Below are 22,629 nucleotides of genomic sequence, written 5' to 3'. Positions count from 1 at the left end.
AAAAAGTTTTTCTTCATATTTACGGAGAATATCGAAAAGAAATAAACAGCATTAGCAAGTTCTATAAATCCTTGCAACAGCAAGGTTCTATAAATACAGCTAGGATTACTCCTAGCATTACATAAATCATTATCATATTAATAAGATGCAATATGTGACCTTGCACTTAGTATTCAAGGCATTTTAGCATTCAGCCTACCGTTTTTAATGACACTTATGTTATTTACAACATCAACTTTATAGCCACTTACAATTAGTAGAGTTTCCATAATAAGTTTGCCGAGATATCAGACAAAGGTGCCATTAGACCCAGCTTGGTTCATTAGTAATAAGTGTAAAATATAAAGTATTTCTTTTATGTTTGTTTTTATTCAGTAATTTTGAAATAACAATAAAATCGGCGATCATAAATGGAAGCAATTAAGTTTTATAGTTATCATTTATGTTTTATTGTGGAATACGTATATTAATTACGCAAATGGATAGCAATTAAACAACAAAATCGGTAATCAGATGTAATTTACAATGAGAAATTCGCTAACAAACTGTAATTATTACAACATGTTTGAAAGTGTTTTACAAATTGTAAACGTACCGCGCTTTATTATTAGAAAACTATAAATCTTAATTAAATGGAGGTCAGATTGAAAATAAAATTATTTACATTAAAATGTATTGAAAACATACTGGTCATCAAAAACCAATGGACCGATTCTGCGGTATAACAGACCAATGTTATGGCAAGGCTATGTTATGAAGAACTTTCCATACTAATTTGTTCTAAATATTGGAAAAAGCGATGTGGTTGCTGTGCAGTCAGGCGCTTTTCTCAAGTTGTCAGATAGAAAATCTAACCTAGAAACCGCACAAATGTGAAAAAAGCGATCTTAGATAACAGAGTTTTTCTGACACAGCTTCATAACATACAAGTGACGTTGCAGTTTACGTGTGAAACGCTTGAATGCACAGCAAATACATGACATTTTGACAGTATTCAGTATGATTCAGTAGCATAATGTATAGAAGTTGGAGCATAACATGGCCTTGCCATAACATTGGTCTGTGGTGTGGCAGAATCGGCCCACAAGTAATATTGTTATTATCCAGTAAAAAATAACAATAAAGGATTTAAACCTGCTAGTATTGAACAAGTGAAAAATCTTTTAATATTATTTATATATTAAATTAATATCAAAATAAATAATTAAACGAGTTGTGTATGGCATCGTGCCTTAAGGCAAATTGCTGGAACTTCCCGAACCATTGTCTAATATTTATAAAAATTATATAAACTGAATTACGAAGTTAAAATTATAAAGTAAATAAGTTAGCTTTAGAACTTTAGCCAGATTTAAAATTAAAATCTGAATCATTTTCGATATTTAAAAAAAAGGTAAACAAAATTATAATTTTTTTTCCGAAAGCTATTATTTTGTCAAAACAAGTAGGAAGTTTTTTGAATCATTCAAATCGGATACTTAGTTCTCCCATTTTATGCACATATAGTTCGGTATCTCCAAAACGGCTGGACCTGCCTTTGCCAAAAACTAAACAACTTCTCCCAATCATTACAAATTGAATGTTTTTTTGGAACATTTTTCGCTTCGTATTTCCGTAACGGCTGGACATGCCTTTGCCAAAAACTAATCAGAACATATCCCTAACAATAGGAATCGAATGTTTTTTGAACCATTCAAATCGGTTGATCCGCGCGCCCGAAAACGTGACCGAAAAATTGTATCCATACATACATACACACATCCATTTTTTCTGAGGTATGCCAAAATGTTCAGAAACCTTTAAAACGTGAAGAAATGCAACAATTTTCATTTTCGATTTTCGGCCCATTACTAGAACTACCCTATGGGTAGTTAATTAATAACACTCCCACCAAAACAATATCATTTTGAAAAATAATTATAGCAATAGATCAAAGTAACAGAGAAAACCACAAAACAAATATATAGTTTCAGTACACACCTATCTATTACAACAACAAATCATATAAATGCCTCCAAATACAATTACAAAAAATATCGTTTCTGGTACACATCATTAACTATTCCATAAACTACATTCCTGGCGCGCGCTCGAAATAATGGTTTTTACTGTCATTACGCGCATACCTACATTAATAATTTCGGTTTCCATTTCTACATTGACCTAGAACATGCTTCCGTGGAATCGAACAAATAAAAAGCAGCCGATGTATAATTTATAATGTGTCAGAAGTTTGTTCCGATGCTATAAAACTGAAATTATAGTCAACCCCTTGCACGCATGTTGCACGCCAGCATGACGTCAGGGTGAACTCGTATACAAGGCCGAGTTCCCCAGGAGCGCGCGGACCCCCAGGCATCGGTTCGAGCCTTCTTTGCAAGAAACTCATTATGGGGAAAAAGACTACATGAAATAATTGATTACGAACGCTAATGAATTATATACTTTTTCTATGGCAATTTATTTGTTATAGAGGAAAAAAGAATTAGTAAAAAATAAATAGTGGAGAACATATGCAGTCATTATGAAGCTGTAAAAGATGTAGTAAAATTGGTAGAAAAATGTAAAAATTGTAATATACAGAAATTGTTCAAATGCTATTAATAGTATAAATAATACAGCTATCGGCAACCTGTGGGGCAAGATGAAATCTCAAGGGCACGGAGCCGTTTGCAAAGTACTAGTTTCGAATGTAAACCAAAAAGTCCAATTTTTTATTTATATTATAATTTATTTAACTGGCTATAGAGTAATAAATGCATAAAAATTGATAAATAGATTATTTTTATGCATATATTACCTTACAGCCAATTAAATAAATTATAATATGAGTAGAAAATTTATATAGTAGAAATTAGCTTGTTAGTTATTAAGGAGGTGCAACAATATGCACAGGTGCAAAAATATTGAGAAATACTGAAATAATAGTTTCGATCAAAATTCAAAATTAGAAATGAAAAATGAAAAATGAATAAATTAACGCGTTTACTAATGCTTATTTCATGTTTTTTGACTGTAAGCCACCCTGAACCCAAAGAAAAATTTTCATATTCCTTTCATCTTCCCAAATTATATTTCAAAGATTGTTTAAAATATAATTGATTGAAAATATGAAAAACGAGATAGATAGGACAGAATAGGATAACCCTGTCAATTTAATCCTTTCCACTCGCCAATTCCGAGATTTATATGAATTTTGACGCTGGAGTGGCGGCATCCGAGTAGAAAGGGTTAAGGTTAAAATCAGGATGAAGGTTACAATAATTCATAATGGGCTGTAACTTGGCAAAATTGTTTAAAATACAATTATAAAAGAAATCTCATAAGTCCTCATCGTTCCGGTGCGAGCTAAAAAATTGGCACAAGTTCGAAGGTCAAAAAAAATAAATTTTTCGCGATTTTTAGCAAATGGACAGTTTCATCAAAAAATTAGCTAATTGGAAGATAAAATTGTAGAGCACAAAATTATCTATAAAAAATCTACGAGGTAGTGTGCTTAGCGCATTTATTTTACGTGGTTTCCTCAGCAGGCCTATTACATTGCAAAATATTTGTGAATTTGGGTTGGTAAAAATAACGACGGTAATTATAAAAAAGCAGCTAATTTTATTCGTCGGATTCTAATAAATAAGTTTTAATGAATTATATTACTTGATCTACTTATTTTACGGCGGAAAATTTCATATAAATCTCGGAATTTGCAAGTGGAAAGAGTTAATAGATAAGTAGTGTTTCAAACTTGGTATAAAAATAATGAATTATAAATAAGATATTACGGAACAAATTCACTGTGTATATAAGAGTTGTAATTTTATTTTATTCTTTCTGACTATATACGGTAAAATAAAAAAATACTATAATTTAAACATGAGTGATTTAATAGAAACAAATATTGAATGCTATTAAGTTACACCATTCGATTCAACTATTATATTACTGCCTCTACTTATTTCAATAGCAAATAAAAAACGCGAATTCTTCATAAAAAAGATCAAGGACCCGATTCTGCCGCATAACAGGCAAATGTTATGGCAAGGCCATGTTACGTTGTATGTTATGAAGCTGTGTCAAACAGCCCCTGTTATCTATCACAGTTTTTTGACATTTGTGCTGTTTCTAAGTTATGTTTTCTATCTGACAATATGAGAAAATCGCCTGACTGCATAGCAACCACATGGCTTTTGTCAATATTTAGAATGAATTTGTAACGAAAGTTCTTTATAACATAGCCTCGCCATAATATTGGTCTGTTATGCGGCAGAATTGGTCCCTAAATTTTATTCGACTATAAGAGGAAATAGAACTTTGATTAATGCTCATAATATATCTTAGTATAGCAGCAAATTTTAAAGAATTTCTATTTTTACAAAAAATAATAAAGAAATTGTCATTTAGTTCACTGGGTTACATTTACAGACCCCTACAAAAACACGCATTTAAATAATCATATTCAAATAAAAATATTAATAAAGCAAGCACATAAATACCAAAACAAGCACAAAACTATGATTCATTTCCCAACGCATGTCGATGAAACAAAAATACGAGGTGTGTTCAAAAAGTACCCGGAATTACTAATAATTAAATTTCGCGGGTCTGGAGTGTCTGATTGTCAAAAATTTTTTTTTATTGTGTTGGTATACATGCCCCTAAAGTATGATGAAATTTTCAGCTATATTCACTGTTTACTTTGTCTGTGGTAGTCGCTAAGGTTCGACGTGTTTTTCTGAGCTCGGCGATTTTTACAATGGAAGAATTGAAAAGTCAAAGAATTTGTATTAAATTTTGCGTAAAAAATGAAATAAAGTGTTGCAAAGTGCAAAAATTCACCAGATATGGCTCCGTGTGACTTTTTCCTATTCCCAAAGTTGAAGAGACCCATGAAAGGACGGCGGTTTTCCTCGATTGAAGAAAATCGCTGAGAGTGCTCAAGGACATATCAAAAAGTGAATATCAAGGGTGCTTCGAAAATTGGAAAAAACGCTGGCATAAGTGTATTATATCTGGGGGGGACTACTTTGAAGGGGACCACATTAATGTAGACGAATAAATATTTTTTTGAAAAAACGAAAATTCCGGGTACTTTTTGAACAGACCTCGTATTTGTATTTATTTTTAATAAAACAGCGTTATTCATTTGGAAAATACACTCGTTTCACGATGAAAGCTATATACGTGTCTGTATGTGATAATAAATTTTCGACAAAGAGCGTGAAATAATAAAATGATATTCCGAACGGCACCTCATCTCATGATGCACACCGAGAATTGTTATGTGCTACTGCAGTCTGAAATTGAACGACATTCGCCCCATTTAACCGTCTGGAAAGATATCGGATTCTTCCACGGTTCATTCAATAAAGTGAGGTCTATAAGTTCTCATATCAGTACTATAGAAAGTAAGATGATGAATTTACACAATTAAATCAACTTCAAATTTATATTCTCGGTCAAATTGAAAATTACTATAGCAACTCAATCAATTAGCTTCATTGCGTTATGATCGGTTTTCCTTTCATGCTCATGATGAAAGAAAGCAACGAGTTTGATAGTTTGATATCAAATTTTCTCCTATTGAGATGTAATTTTTAACTTCCCGTAGGGTAAGTTATAATAATCGCAGAAATTGAAACGAAAGTTTTTATATATTTCAGCATACCTTAGAAAAAATTGATGTGTGTGCGTGTTTGTATGTATATGCGGATACATTTTTTCGTAGACGATTTCGAGAACACGTATCAACCAATTTGAATGATTCAAAAACATTCGATTTCTATTGATAAGGAGACGTGCTGATAAGTTTTTAGCAAAGATATATTCAGTCCTTTCGAAGATATGGGTCAAAAAGAGTTAAAAATAGTAATTCAATTTTTGAGAGAACTTGTGAAGACAGGTCTAAGAGCTTCTGAGATCTAATAAAACAAGTAAAGCGACGCGGCGCTCACGCTTCAATATTTTGTATCTACGCAGCTAATGTATTGGGACTGCGTTAGAAAAAAATTCAAAATTTCCAAAATATTTTAAAGTATAAAAAAATTTGAATTTTTAAAGAAAAGTAAATTTTCTTCAAAGTTTTTTAAAATCTTAAAAATCTATTTTCTTCAAAGTTGTAAAAAAATTGAATCTTTAATAAAAACTTTAATTTTTGGTACGGGAAGTTCCAACAAATTGCCTGAAGGCACGGTGCCATGCACCACTAGTTTCATACCCTATTATACAATGTGCAACATTTTTAACGTTTTATTTCGTATTGGTTTTTCACCTACATTATTTTTATGCTAATATCCTAGTCAATGTATTAAATTTTTAACATACTCTTTTAGCATGCTTTTAGTGCAGATCTGCAGATTTGCCCAAAGGCCATTTTTAGTTAAAAATATATTTTCTACATTCTCAGGTGAAAACTGATTTCACTACTGATCGAAGTATGTAATGAGGGATTTGAACCTGCAACCTTGTGGTTGCCAGGCCGAGGTTCTTAAGTATTTAAACCACATGCTTTTCGGCTATTTTTTGGAAAAAGCTTATGGTAAATTTTATATTCAATGACACGATAAGAGTCAAAAATTTTTTAATCGACAAAATTTAAATGAAAAACATCATTACAGTCATTTAAAATGAAAGTAAATCCGCTTTCGTCAACCAAATTCATTAGAAGCATCTTTGTTAATAAATTGATAATTGCTAACGATGAAAATAATTGAATATTTCTTGTATTAAAATTAAAATGCAAAAATTTTGTAGTAATGAATAGGTCAAAAATATAAAATATAGGATTAGCACGATTACTATTAATATAACTTGTGAATCACAGTGTTACACATTATTTGCCTTACTACAAATTGTTATTATAACCATAAAGTTTTTCATGTTTTCATGAAAAATATGAATGAGAAATATGAATTTTTTTTGGTGTCAATTTAGTCTATTAAAATGTAGTTCTTTAAAAAGCAATTATTATGAAATTTTGTATTTACTCGTATGTATATCACTTCTGCCTTCTGCATAAATTAAATTGTAATCTGATTGTTGAAACTTAATAAAAAAAAACAACAGAAAAAATAGAATATAAAAAAACTCGTATGTAAATTGTGAGCGAACACCATCTTCATCATTTGGTTACTATTGGCTTTTCTAAACTAGCCAAGTTGCTTTTATTTAATTAATATTTAAATACCAATACAATTTTAATAAAATAAATCAAATTTATATCAAAAATGAGATTTGAGTTGGTATATAATTGAAAATATATACTGTATTATATTTATAACTGCAATGTAAGTCGTTTAGATTTGATTTCTTTCGAAAGTTTTCATGAAATAGGATAACTAATAGGTATAAAACAGACTTGCGGATTTCAAATTTAATGGTATAAAGATTCAGATATATATTTCAAATGACTTGACTTTCTCTTCATACTAAAACCCTAAGCACTAGCATTTTAGTAAACTCGTGTTGAACCAATTTAATAGTTTTTATTATTAACAGCAATCAGAAATTAACGAGTTCTATGAGCTACTGTAACGACTTTTTAATGACGTGGCTTTATAGATGGCAACCTAATAATTGCCCTATCTCTATTTGATGGAATTATTATTACAATTTCTAATACAGATTATGTATTTTATTGATACACCGATGCCTATTTTGCCTAGAAGGGATATTAGGGGTCGTACAATTATCACGTAGCGATTTTTAAGGATTCTTGGACCCCCTCCGCTTTAAAGATACAAGACGATATTTAGAATAACACCCCTCCCCTACATAACATCACGTGTACCTAAAAGAAATAGCATTTTTTTTTTTAATTTTCGTTTTTTTTAAATTGAAGTAAAAAATAAATGTACGAAATATCTTACTAGATCCTCCCCTCTCCCACGTGATATTTCGTAATTTTTTGCCAACCAGGGGAGGGTGTTACCCCTTTAAAGCTCAAGTGATTAATAGACGCCTCCTTAGAAACATATTTTTAGAGTATAAAGTAAAAACGGCTGCCTATAGTGGGCATCGAACCAGGAACTTGAAAAGGTCGCAATTTTGAGCCTCCAGCCAATTTAAGATAGATAAATATTACTGAATTTTTGTAATAGTATTAGCTATCAATAAAAAGAAAAAAACTGGAACTTTTTATTTTTCCATAAAACCATTCTACTGGATGAACTTTATCGAGCCCTGAACCTATTATCGCCTCCCATCACCCTTCGATATATGGACTGTTTGTACGGGAACTCAGTTAATAGCTCAATTGAGTAATTCCACAGAGACATAAATATACCGGACTTTATATAGATTGTTAATTTAGACCCGGGTTCTCGGCTCGTGCTTTGATCGTGAAATCCAGTTATTAAGTTATCAAAAGCCCCTATGAGGAGTGCCAATTTATTTTTTATGTGCTATTTTTTATTCGGGAGAAAATTACTTGAGACGGTGATACATATTTTCTACAGTATAAAAGTTATCCAAGAATAATACAGGTCTACAAAATACAAAAAAAATTGTCTGTATTGCGTTGTGCGGCATATGTTATGTTTTCCAATATAGTTTTCACTGCTGAACACTAATCTAAGGTAAAAAATTGGGGGTCAAATGGCATTTTTTTTTCTTTTTAAACGGCGAAATCTCCGATCTAGTAATGATTGTGCATAATACTTAAAATCTTATAATTTTTATCGTTTTCTGAATCTATATATGACTATATAATAATATATGACTATATAACATAGTAATAAAATAAATTCATATAAAATTTTGTATTGCTCTAAAAAGTACTGGTTCTAAATGACGGCCTCTATTAAATATGTTGAAAAACATTACTGCCAAATAATGTTTTATTTTTTCATGTATAGTATATAAAAATAATAACCTTAATATAAAATATTGGAAAATGCGCTTTTAATTATACATATTTTTTGCAATATTGATAGATGTGTTCATTCAATTTTGTTTACATAATAAAGTTCACAGTTATTTATAAAATATTTTTCCATTTTTTAAAAACCTATGTGGTTTTAAGCAAATATTCATGATTATACTATAAAAATAGAATGCGAAATTACTATATTCTATATTTGTCACGATAACGTCACTGAAAATGAATTAAATTGATCCATTATAACTAGTCTAACATCAATATTTCGATTACATTTTTTCGCAATGATATGAAAAACGCTGTCGTGCTAATCGATAACCGATGGAGTAAAAATAGATTAATAATATAGACGACAAATACCATTTTATTATGGCAATAATACTCTGAGATGAATATTAAACAGAACCAGTGTATAAGTTTTAAATGAAAATAATTGATTGATTGAAATTTATTTTTATAAAATGCTAGTAGAAGAGTTTCTTGTGCTATGCATACCATATACGATATTTTGAATAATAGAGCATATAATTTGCAAAGGAATGTTTTAATTAGAATCATTAATTGCTAAATTGGAAGTCTCAAAAATTATGATTAAGAATATTATGAATATTTACTGTTTGACCAAAGATTCAAAACAGAAATTTTTATATGCGTTACATTGCATAAATTATTTCAAATCTACAAAACCAGAAATTTTATGAAATGCAAGACTTAGAGGCAATTCTGCCTCATAACTGAGTGTTGTCATGGCAATGCTATGTTATGCTTATTTATTGGTAGTGAAAACTGTGAAAATGTCTATTTGCTGTGCGATAAGGCGTATTTTACATATAAACAAGCAAGGAAGAATGTTATGATAACAGAATCTTCGACTATGCTAATTAACATATCTATTAAAATATTACACAGCTTTCAATTAAAAATTTGCTAGTTATGTATTACTTGTAAATGCCCCATGTAGTGAACTTTAGCATTATTTTACAGTGCGTTATTCTGATGGTCAAAATACAACTTTAATAAAAATCATTTATTTCAAGGCATATGCGGATATATCTACTTAAATTCTTATGGAACATACAGGAGGGACCGTGACACTAAAATAAAAAAGGTTTTCTCTTCGCATTTTAATATAAAATTCAAAATTTATTACCTACTCACCTTATGCTAACAATAAAAGTCACATACTAAAAAATTATACGCCCATGAGACAGGATGGTGTAATAAAAAATAAGGGGCATAAATATAAAAAATATGAATAGTATTTTTTTATTCCATAATGTTAAAACAAAAAATGTAGAGTCATTTTAATAAACTCTACAAATTGCCTAAAGATTTCATAACATCTTTAATGTAAATTTTCAATATAAAATTCAAGTAAGATAATTTCGCATTGAAATGGCCTATGGCATAAACCATGATAGCATGGGCATTTAAATTTTTATTTAGCTCCCAAATAAAAATATTTAAACCAGATGGAAAAAGTACTTCAGACAATAATTCATCTAGTTTAGATATTTACCCTTTCCAATCGCGAATTCCGAAATTAATGTGTATTTTGCCGCCGAGCAGTGTAAAAAATGACTAAATTGATATGAATTTTACATTGGATTAAATGTATTGCATATATTTTTTTTTCATAATTTTGAGCGAAAGCTGTTGGACATATATCCTTTTTTGCTTAGAAATTTAAAATGAGAATATTTTGTTTGGAGATGATTTGTAGAAATAACATATATAACGCAGTATATATGACCTAATAATGTTTAAAATATATGGTCTATAATATTTAAACACCAAGATTTTTTATACTGCTCATTTAACATTTAAAACATTTAATAAATTTTATAACGTAAAATACAAACATTCTAATATAGCTGTATCCCAATATATAAGTCATTCAGATGAAGGAATTTATATAAATTTGCATAATATTATATTTGCATAATATACAAATAAATGTTTTATTTCCGGGAGTAGAATGCTCCAAGTGAATTAATCTGAAGAGGTCAACACGATTGGGTACACTTTCGAAATTGAATATTTAATATAAATGCTGTTTGTTCACCGCTATCTGCAGATTACTTATTTTTATTAGAAGGTATTATATTATAAAATGGTATTTTTGCCCTCATTGTATTATTACCTTCTTAGTAATTTAATTTTATAGCGAAAAATATTAGGGTTGGTATACATTATACATGGCACTATATTCAATAAAGTTTGCCATTTTATAGTTAAAACTAGTGGTGTATGGCATCGTGCCTCATAGCAAATTGTTGAAACTTCCCGTAACGTAATGAAATATAGATTATTTTAAATACTCTAATTATTTGTATCTTATAAACAAAATATAAGAGCCTATGAATTGGACGACGTTTCTATGTGTTTTCAGGAAAACAAAACTTAATCAAGCGGAGTTAGAATAAAGGACTTTATATCATCTTTCTATCAAGATTAAAAACTAGTTATTTCAAGTTTATAAGTGAGCTTTAGGAGTTTAGCTAGTATTTAAAAAAAGCCCAAATAATTTTCAATATTCAAAAAATAATAATTTTTGGAAATAAAAAAAAATAACTTCGATTTTTGGACGATTACAATAACTAACCCTAAGGGAAGTTAATAATAACTGCTTCCTCTTTGCATTTTTATATAAAATCTCAATTTCTGTGCTGACTCACCTTATGGTAACAATAAAAGTAACATACTATTAGAAGTATACATCCAATAAACAGGAAAATGTAATAAAAAAATGAGGGATGTAAACATAAAAATATGAAAAAAGGATTTATAATATAATTTATAATAATTTATTATAATGACTTCAGATTTAAGATACTTTTCTAAAAATCTTAATAGCACATAAAAATGCTTTGTTGTTCATAGTATATACTTTTATAGTGATATAACATCAAGATTTAATATCACTTACAATGAATAATTAAAAATAAATATACTATGACAAATACTAATAAAAGCTGCAAATATAAGAAGCAAATTATCTTATATAAAGCAATTCAATTTTTTTTATTTTGATGCTAGATTTTATTCTTTTAATCTCGTTAAATTCACCAATTAGTTTTGTTTAGAAAACTAAATGCAAGTAGGAAGTAATAAATTTCAATAATTATCTCAAAGCAGAACGAACAAATAAGATGAATGTCAAAGATTATTAACTCATAAAATTTAACGATAATGGAGATAACCTTTACACTAAATGTTAAAATCAAATTGAACAATCGAAATGAAAATTAAGATAAAATAAAAATTTAATAAAAACGTATATTAATTGACAAAATATATTTATGGAGCATAAATCTAACTAACTAAAATTTTATTACTTATTAAAATAGTATTTGCCAATAAAATAAATTTGAAATTTTATGAACCATTAATATTGTGTATGCAACATAGAATAACGAGTAAATTATTGTTTTGACTCAACATTAATTGCGCTATAAATATTTTAATAGAATGCATATTTAACAACTTTATTCGCATAAATTGCTTAATGAACAATCAAATTTTAAGATTTCAGATTTCACGGCATAAATATATTAAATCGAAATTTATTCAATCATTTTAATTTCAGTTTCACAATTTTAAGTGTTTGTTTGCTAAAATACAGAGAGACTATACACGGCAAAAGGCTTAGTTGATTGATTTATATAGAATAGAGTGTGAAAATTTTTACAAAAGTGAAATCAAAATATAATCCATATAATATCTTGTCAAGAAGTTCTATTGTACGATTATCAATCATTTATATGAATACGTTTTTGCTTTTTGAATACCATAAAATCTATACAATAAATTTGAATATTATAAAATCTGATCTAATTTGTTTCAAGATATAATATTATCAAATATAACGGCTTCGAGCATTTTTCTACATAAGAAAATTAGAAATAGGAATAAATGTTTTATTCCTATCTAGTTAAATTTTTTAACTTGACAATAGTTCTAAATTTATATTCGATCTATTTGAATTTTGACTGTAAATTTATTTAACCAGAAATTTTGAATTTCCAAGAAAAGTATATGATTTTAATAGAATTTAAGTATTTCATCATTCATCATTTTTTACCTAAGTTCCAAGTCATCGTGAATCGTTTAATACTAAAATCAAAAATGTTTATTTTTCGTCGACGTTTTTCAGAAACTGCAACTCCAATTTAGAACATTTAAATACCATGTGATGAAAATCGAACGATCAGGCCAGCCGTTTCTTCATAATTAGTAGATCAATGCAAAAGTTTTCGTCAACGTTTTTTGCCAAAGAACCTGACAGATTTTGGAAATATAAAAACTTTGTCCAAAGTTGGGAATAGTGTTAGTTTTCGTCATCGATTTGGGCGGGCTATTTTCTCATAATTGATTAATTAAACTAATCTTAATTTTTTTTAAGATTTTGCATAGTTATAGAGTTCATGGTATTAACAAATATCCTAATATACCATCATAGACCAAAAAGTTTATAGATAATTGATTATAATTTACGTTTCAAAGGTTTCTTGACATTTTGGCATAGCTTGGAAAAAATGGATGTATTTGCGTGTGTGGATGTATGTGTGAGTGTGTGTGCGTGTGCAGATACAAATTTTCGTCGACGATTTCGGGAGCACCGATCAACCAATTTGAATAATTTAAAAAACATTTGATTCGTATAGATAAAGAGACGTGCTGATTAGTTTTTGGTAAAGGCAGGTCTAGCTGTTCCGAAGATACGGGGCAAAAAGTGCCAAAAAACGGTACTCAGTTTTTAAGACAACGGAGCGTCCGATTTTAATAATTCAAAAAACATTTTACTTGTATTGACAAGATGAAAAACTGATTAAATTTTTGGGAAGGCAGGTCTAGCGGTTTCGAAGATCTAGTAAATTAGTAAATAGTAAAGTAAAAATCATTAGACATATGCACATCAAATCATCAGATATTTTGTGGAGATTTGAGATGTGTATCAATTTTGTTTACATTTCGTCTCTATGCAGCTAAAAGTGCGGTTTCTTTGGAAAAAAAAGTTCAAAATTTCCAAAATATTTGAAAATCAAAAAAAAGTTGTTTTTTCCAAAAAGTCAATTTTTAAAAAAATTTACATATCTCAAAAATCAAAATTTTTCAGTTTCAAAAAATAATCGATTTTAAAAAATTTCATTTTTGGTACGGAAAGTTGCAGCAATTTGCCTTAAGGCGCGATACCATACACCACTAGCTTATTTTTTGATTGGCTAAATATATGAGCTTCAGACAGTTAGTAAGCAGATAAAAAAGATTAACTAGCTGTAAATAAATTAGAGCAACCCATCTAAAGATAGAACAGTAAGTAACTTTTCAATATTAACATACAGTAACAGTAACATACTCTTAACGCATTTTGCACCTTTACTCGTACTTTACCCCAAACTGTATGCGTTACCTCGGTTCTTCAAATAACTTTGTTTCATTGGCTTTCTTTATATTTGCAGTATGAGACAAAACGCTATAATGATTTCCTTGTAAAGCACATGTATATCCCGAGCATGTTCTCATTATTTCGAAGCTCGCATCAATTCATTTACCGCCTTCGGCAAATATATCTAGCATATCCATAACATAACATGGGCGATCAATCCTCAGATCAGACAGTCTGAGAGACGAATATTATTTGACGATGAAGAAATTAGTCGTCTGGCAAAGACGAGGCTACGCATGAGTCAACATTATTGTCTGACACAGCCCTTATCTGCCGGCGTCACTGATAACCCCAAGAGCATTGGCGCCGTGTATCGTAAACGCCCCCATATACCGTTTCCAAGATGTACTAAAGCACGATTATTAAAATTTATCTTTAGCCACTCGAGGGTAGTATTACTATATTCATATTTGGATAGGAATAATAGATACAGAGTCTCCAATTCGGTATTAAAATATTTTTTCAAAACTCGCATGCGTTGCGAATACAAATTGGTAACTAGTGGTGTATGGCATCGTGCCTTAAGGCAAATTGCTGTAACTCTCAGTACCAGAATTAAATATTCGAAAAAACAGTAATTTATAAATATTGATCAATGGTTAATAACAATTGTTTTATACATTTTCAAATTAATAATTATAATCACTATATATTTTATCGTTAATGAAATACACAGTGACGATCTTATCGATCAAAACACTTGAGAAAGTTTACATTAGCAAGAGGTGCCGAACAAATCCATCTGAAGATATATTTCTTATGATCAGAATAACGCGTTTTAAAAATATACATTTTGAAATTGAATTGTTAATTTAAAATTCATATTTGAAGTATAAAACTGTATATTTTTGACAATTTTGGTTTTTTTTCAGAAAATTTTGAAATTTGCTTGAAGCGTATAAGCAAACTTTAAAAATTGAAAATCTTGATACGGAACCCAACAAAATTGTAACAAAAAAATTAGTACTCTTTTTATGCACATCAAATATCTGATAATTTGATGTGCATACGTCTGATGTTCATTTTTGACCACCAAATATCATTTGCTCTACATTTCCGAAACCGCTCGACTTGCTTTACCAAAAGTTACATAAATTATTCATTTTGTCAATACAAGTAGACTGTTTTTTTGAGACATTCAAATCGGTTACTTCGTTCTTTCAAAAACTGAATTACCGTTTTTGGCACTTTTTGTTCGAAATCGTGGACGAAAAATTGTATCCGAACATTCATGCATACACACACACATCCATTTTTTCTAAAGTATGCTAAAATGTTCAGAAACCTTCAAAACGTGAGGATATGCTAAAATTTTCATTTTCGATCTTTTTGCGATTACTATAACTTTCCCTACGGAAAGTTAAAAAAAAGAGTGCGCGTAAGATTCACACGCTATTGAAGTAAAATGTATTTGCTACTGAAGAAGATGGCATTTAAGTAAAAATAAATACATCATATAACAATTTTGAATAATATTTATTAGTAATATGGTAATACTCGTGACGCACACATTTATTATTATACACATTTATATAATGATAAATTATAAATTATATATTTATAATAGCATTAAACAATGTATAATATTTAAAAACAATAATGTAATTTAAGTTATACTTCAAATATGACATGATCGGTTTGTCATTGTAATTAGCATATAGAATTGAACATTCATTAGAGAAATGAAGTAATTGCTGATTAATAAATTCTATAATATTTGTTCACACAGTGGATTATGTTAAACAACGCCTAAGCAAATACTTCACTCGTCATGTAATTGCGTTTGAAAAACTTCATGTAATTAAAATTAACATACATTCATTGACTGCTTGTATTTTTTACTTTTTTGCTAGCGGTATAATCTCATTCCTTGAACAACTGTAATATCTGTCTTGCCTAAAAAATATTTTCCATTTTAATAACTTCAAAGATCTATAGAAACTATGAATAATATAGAAATAATTTCTAATCAATAAACTTACGTTTAATACACGGCAAAATGTTTAATTTGTTTTATTATTTTGATTATAATTATTTACGGAGGGCAGGGTAAAATATTCTTCTAATTCAGGAATTTTTCATTATCAAGATTTGTACTACGATGTAACTTTAAAATGATTATTTATCTATGACGATTTCCTTGTCGATATCGGTACGCATACAACGTTGATGCCGGTACGCATACAACGACATCTCTCTCCACATACACGACGACTTATCACAATCGACTCGTATAGAAATGATCTCATCGAGAGCGAATGACGAACAGTTCGAGCTTAACGGACTTCCGTTGCATTTGTACGGATTTACACCCTAGTCGCGCCTAAAGAAGTTTTACTTCAAAAGTCTATAAAATAATTTAAATAGAGTAGCTAATACAAAATCACGTATTTAGTTAATGGTCGCATTGCTTTAAATACTAATTAAATCATTTCATTTTATAAGAAACTGTATATGCAATATTATATTATGAGGACAAAATTGAAAAATATCAAAATTTATATGTAGGGTTCTCTTCCTTAAATATACTGGCTTGTATCCACAATGTCGTGGGGTCAACCTGGTTTATTAACTAATAATATTCCACTTGTGGCATCATAAGAAAGTGAGAAAATTATATACGTTTATCATAAATTAAGCTATACCTGTAGTAAACACCAGCTGGAGTGTTTCCCACACTATTTCCACAAAGTTGTTAGCTGTAATCGATTACAGATGTAAAAACAGATATTTCTTTCTATTCGAAAGGGGCTTGACTAACGTAGTATTGGATTCTACCAATTTTGTGCAAAAAGAGTAGTTTCTTTAAATTGATAATATCTAAACCAAAATGTGTATAAAATACTATCACCGAATCTAGGCGAGATCCATTATTTTTTAACGATTTGTGATAAACAATTTTTATTTAAGATTTCTAAAAATTATTATTATTTAGGATTATTTTTTTGTCTTCAGCAAATCCACGAGAAAAATTCTGCTTACATGATGTTAATATTTTTTATATGATTATATAATCTAATAATTTCTGTATATTGTTTTTAATAAAAATTGCCTAAAATTACGTTTCTATCTGGAAACTGGAGTCTGCTCAAATAAAATCTTATTCCTCAATGATTTGTGATAATATATATAAAGCGTTTTAAGTAAGATCAATATTTGACCCGGATTTCTCTAAACAACGATTATTGCGCCTTGTTCAAAGCTAAACTGAAGTTTAATTTAGCAGAGAAATATGTGTCTAATTGTTTGCCTTAGGGCACATATAATATCCGGTTGCAAGAAAACAGCAAACGTGTATGTGATCCCTCATAATACAAGAAATATAAAGATAGGGGGATTTAGATTCCACTGTCTAGTGTTTTAAGATATTCTCAACCTGGTACCAAGTTTTAAGAAATTCGATGCATTTCGAAAAATATTCATGTAGAATAACTAAGAGCAATTTCTCTGCATTTAGTTTGTCTAAAAGTTCCATATTTATAGTAATACCGTTAGCATTTATCAAATTACTTCATATATAAGGTAGGGCGGGGCTAAAAGGTCTAATTTAAACACATTTTAGGACTAATTGTAACACATATCAAATGAACAATTATATGACTATGATCAGTAAACGTCACAGCTACTTCATCATTATTTGCAATTTTATAAAAATTTCTTACCTGGTCCTTTTTACCATAAGCGAGTCAAACAAGTCCAATGACTTATTAAATTCCTGTACGGTAAGTTATAGTAATCGCAAAAAATCGAAAAAGAAAATTTTTATAATCTTTACGTTTCAAAGGTTTTTGAACATTTTGGCATACGTTAGAAAAAATGGACGTATGTGTGTGAGAACAACGATCAACCGATTTGAATAATTCAAAAAACATTCGATTCGTATTGATAATGAGACGTGCTGATTAGTTTTTGGCGAGGGCAGGTCTAGCCATTCCGAAGATGCGGAACAAAAAGTGCCTAAAACAGTAACATATTTTATAAAGATTTTAATAATGTGTACACATTTTGTGTAATTTTTTTTGGTTTCCGTACCAAGATTTTTAATTACGGTACGGGAAGTTCCAGTAATTTGCCTTAAGGCACGATGCCATACACACCACTAGGTTTTAATTTGAAATCGATTTTACAAAAAAATAGTTACATGATTCAACTAATGCTAAATACAAATTTCATGGGTGCATTTTTTACAGAAATAACACTGTGAACAACCTTGATCTGGCATTTCGTTAGAAATATTCATTAGCAGCGTTGGAATAATTAATTTTTATTCAATTTATCTCTTGTATTTTTTTACACGTTTGCCAAGGTCCAGTTGGTCCCTTTTACACCATCTAGGTAAGCTTTTATAAAGGTTATATAAAAACGGTTGAATCTAACACAGAATTAACATCTTAAAAAAAGAATGATATAACATACACTTAAAAATTATATTAAGGTCTCGTAAACTGAACAAAAGTGCTCACAACCAAAAAAATGACATCGAAAAAAAATACTTTTGTTATAGATTTTCATACATTGCCGGTTTTCCAACTGCGATGTCGTAAGATTTGATTTATTATTATTTCCTGAGGTTAGCTACTAACTTTATGTTTTCTTGACGTTTCAAGTAATTCTGAATCCTATAGTTTAATATTTTGAAAGCTTCTCAATCTGGAACTGATTTTCAAAAATTATGATGCTACTAGCATTTTGAAAAACAACTCGAGAATTTTCTGTAGTAATTTTACAATGATAGTAATATTATTAGTATTCAATACTAATTAATGCTAAGCTAATAAACGAATTTTTTTATCATAACTAAACTTCTTCGAGAAGCTAATAAAGAGCTTTTAGTGATGACACTATTTTATATAATCAGAAAAATACTTCAATTTTAGATAAAAATCCAATTTTATCCAATTATCAAGACAAAATATAATATATGTAGAAAAGACCAAAATCAGACTATTAAAAAATAGGATTTTTATATTGATGGGTTTGAATGATGGATATTCCGTAACTAGTGTTAATATCGGTTAACATATTATTTTACCAAAGAAATGTGATACTTCAAACTCAACAACATGATATAAATAATAATCTCATCAGGTTCTTCTCACACATTAAACCTATTAAGGATGTTTGTAATTTGAGAACGTTCACACTTGTTTGCCGTTTGCCGTCAGCAGTCGATCATCAATTTTCATCATGTCTCAGCCAGACTTCATAATTTAAATAAACATGTTTTTACTTTAATAACTTTTAATGTAAGCATACTCTGTTGTACTTTGTTAGAGCAACATGTACTGAACCGAGCTAACAAGAAAACTTATCTGCATAGCAGTTTTATTGATCGAAATTGTTGCTTGAACGAACGCTTCGGTATGAGAAGACCAAGTTTTAAATGATTTTAGACGATAATATAATTTAAAAAATTAGTATTTTATGTTCAGTTAGAAATTCTTAAGGCAAAAGTGAGACAGCAAGAATTTATTAGAATATATTATATAGGTAAATTATTTTACTAAATATTCCATATCAAAAATGAAACTAGTGGGGTGCATGGCATCGTGCCTTAAGGCAAATTGCTAAAACTTCCCGTACCGTAATTAAAAATCTTGGTACGGAACCCAAAAAAATTTACACAAAATGTGTACACATTATTAAAGTCTCTATAAAAGATCTGATAATTTGATGTATATATGTCCAATAAACATTTTTGACCGCCAAATGACATTTTTTTAACTTATTTTTATTGAGATTTCATAACCGCTGGACCTGCCTTTTTAAAAATTTAATCAGTTCTTCATCTTGTCAATACAAGTAAAATGTTTTTTGAATTATTAAAATCGGACGCTCCATTCTCTTGAAAACCGAGTTACCACTTTTTTAGCACTTTTTGCCCCGTATCTTCGGAACGGCTAGACCTCCCTTCGACAGAAACTAATCAGCACGTCTTCTTATCAATACAAATCGAATGTTTTTTTAATTATTCCAATTGATCGGTGTTCCCAAAATCATCGACGAAAATTTGTATCCGCACACACACACACATACAGACACGCACATACATCCATTTTTTCTAAGGTATGCCAAAATATTCAGAAACATTTGAAACGTAAAGATATATAAACATTTTCATTTTAGATTTTTTTGCGATTACTATAACTTACCCTACGGGAAGTTAAAAAAAAAGAATTCTACTAAAGATATATAATTATTTTTATTGAAATCGCAAAAATAATTTCTAACAAAACCATACAACTTGGTTTTATATACAGTAAAATCCCGTCAAAACGATTTTTTTAGACGTGACATAAAACGTATTATGCGTATTATGGCGGGATAGGAATAAAATGTTTCAAAGTGCAGGAACTGCGAGAAATCGAGTCAATAAAGATCATATAACCGGGGTTCTAGTTCTACTACTCTAATTACTTATTTTAAAATAAATCTCTATCTTTTTAATTAAATAATCTCAACGACAGGTTTTAAATTTCGAAGTTCGAATTTAATAATATCATCTTGTATTACAAATAAGTTCTCAAGAACAAGTTAAGAAACTATAAACGTGATATTAAATTTCAAACCGAATGATTAGATATCATGTTATTATCAGACTCTATAATTATCTCCTGTGCGAACTAAACTGGAATATTGACTTCATGAAACACTTCATTAATATGAAAAATTTAGAGATTAAGCTAGTTACATATTTATGTTAATGATTTAATAATTTGTCATTAACAACTTGTAATAAAAGATATTAAATAGTAGGTTAAAAATGAATAAATTAAAATGATACCAACAAAGCAATTAAGAAATACGACAATATATTGAAAAATAAATAGTTAAAATTCAAGGATATAAAAACAACCTGCAGAGGAAAACAATACATATCTATTCTATGAGACAAGTACTACAAATGATTACTTCCTAATATGTATTAATTTACTTTTACTAACGGTAAGACAAAAAATAGAAACATAGGTTTCATAGTTAAAATATGAATATATTTCACTCATTCGTGATTGTTTCACTGATAAGTTTCTATTTTTTTTAAACACTAGCTGAAACTTGGTATATATTCAGAAATATGGTCTGAATTCAACTGGTAAGAAATATAAAAATGATTTAAAATTTCAGAGCATTTTCAGAGTACTGAAGACAATTTTGATCAATTTGTCAATTAAACTTAAATCCAAAGAATATTGCCAAAAAACGAATATACTACGAAACTCTAAAAACAGATCTAATTAAAAGTTTTAAGCCTCCTGATCAAATCTTTGTATCACCATACATATTAGTCAACAATGCTATTTATAATTATAATAATTATTTTAAAAAAGACGACGTAAAAATTTAATAATATCTATATAATAGTTTATCTACTTTTTCATACTAAAATATAGTTAGCATAAATACACATCTTATTTATTATTATTAGTATATTATATGTGTAATAAGTCGTGATATGATTAATTATAAATAAGAAGTTAATAGAAGTTTTCAACAATATGACTATGACTTATCAAAGTTAGCGTAAAAGTTAGTTATTATGTTGTAAATTAACACTTTTCAACATTTTTGTATTGATTTGTGATTATTAGTTTGTAGTTGTATGTATCTTTAAAGAATATATATAAAAAATGGAAAAAATTCTTGAGATACAATTATCGAAGTATAATTATAATTTTTGTAATTTATTGGATTTATCTAATTTATCGAGTCGAAATGTCTGAATTATCTAATAATTAAAGAAGTTAGAATTAGAGAAGTTTATAAAAATAAAAAAAGATAAAAGACAAAGACAATACAAAAATTAAAAAAATTCTATTTGGCGATAAAAAATTAACAAATGCACATCAAATTAACGGATTTTTTATAGGCATTTTCATAAAAACTAATTTTGTTTACATTTCTATGAGTTAGATAACTCAAATTTCCGGTACGGAAAGTTCCAGCAATTTGCCTTGAGACATCATGCATCACTAGTTTTTTTTAAATTATAAATACATAAAAAATGTATAATATAGAAGTTACAAGTACAATAGAAATGTTTGAATTATCCAAATATTTAAAGATTTATAATTGGAGAAGTTGCAATTTGAAACTTAAACTTGAAGTATTATAAAAGGAAAGAATATCATTTTGGAAATATGAAAAAAAAACGTTTTTTGCACTATTCATTAAATAATATTAATGAAGTTGCAAACGTTTCGAGACTGTGGTGTGACCCATCATTTCATTCATTCATCATATCATCAATATTTCTGCATATACCTATTTATTGCCGATTAAAATATACATTATTTTTCAAGACAATATGCTG

At 28.8% G+C, this 22,629-nt stretch overlaps 1 protein-coding gene across 1 annotated transcript in view; it reads right to left on the bottom strand.

Moving 5' to 3' along the window:
• The window catches only part of LOC113365715 (ubiquitin-conjugating enzyme E2Q-like protein 1), an 86,919-nt gene that overhangs the window by 40,753 nt on the left and 23,537 nt on the right, over positions 1-22,629 (bottom strand). The window lies entirely within an intron of this gene.

This window comes from Ctenocephalides felis, unplaced genomic scaffold, assembly GCF_003426905.1.
Source record: "Ctenocephalides felis isolate EL2017-DRISC unplaced genomic scaffold, ASM342690v1 CF-g0.4_SCAFFOLD_01170, whole genome shotgun sequence".
In the NCBI taxonomy this organism is placed as follows: domain Eukaryota; kingdom Metazoa; phylum Arthropoda; class Insecta; order Siphonaptera; family Pulicidae; genus Ctenocephalides; species Ctenocephalides felis.
The sequence above is the reverse complement of the archived record's forward strand: the minus strand, read 5'-3'. Positions and strand labels throughout refer to the sequence as shown.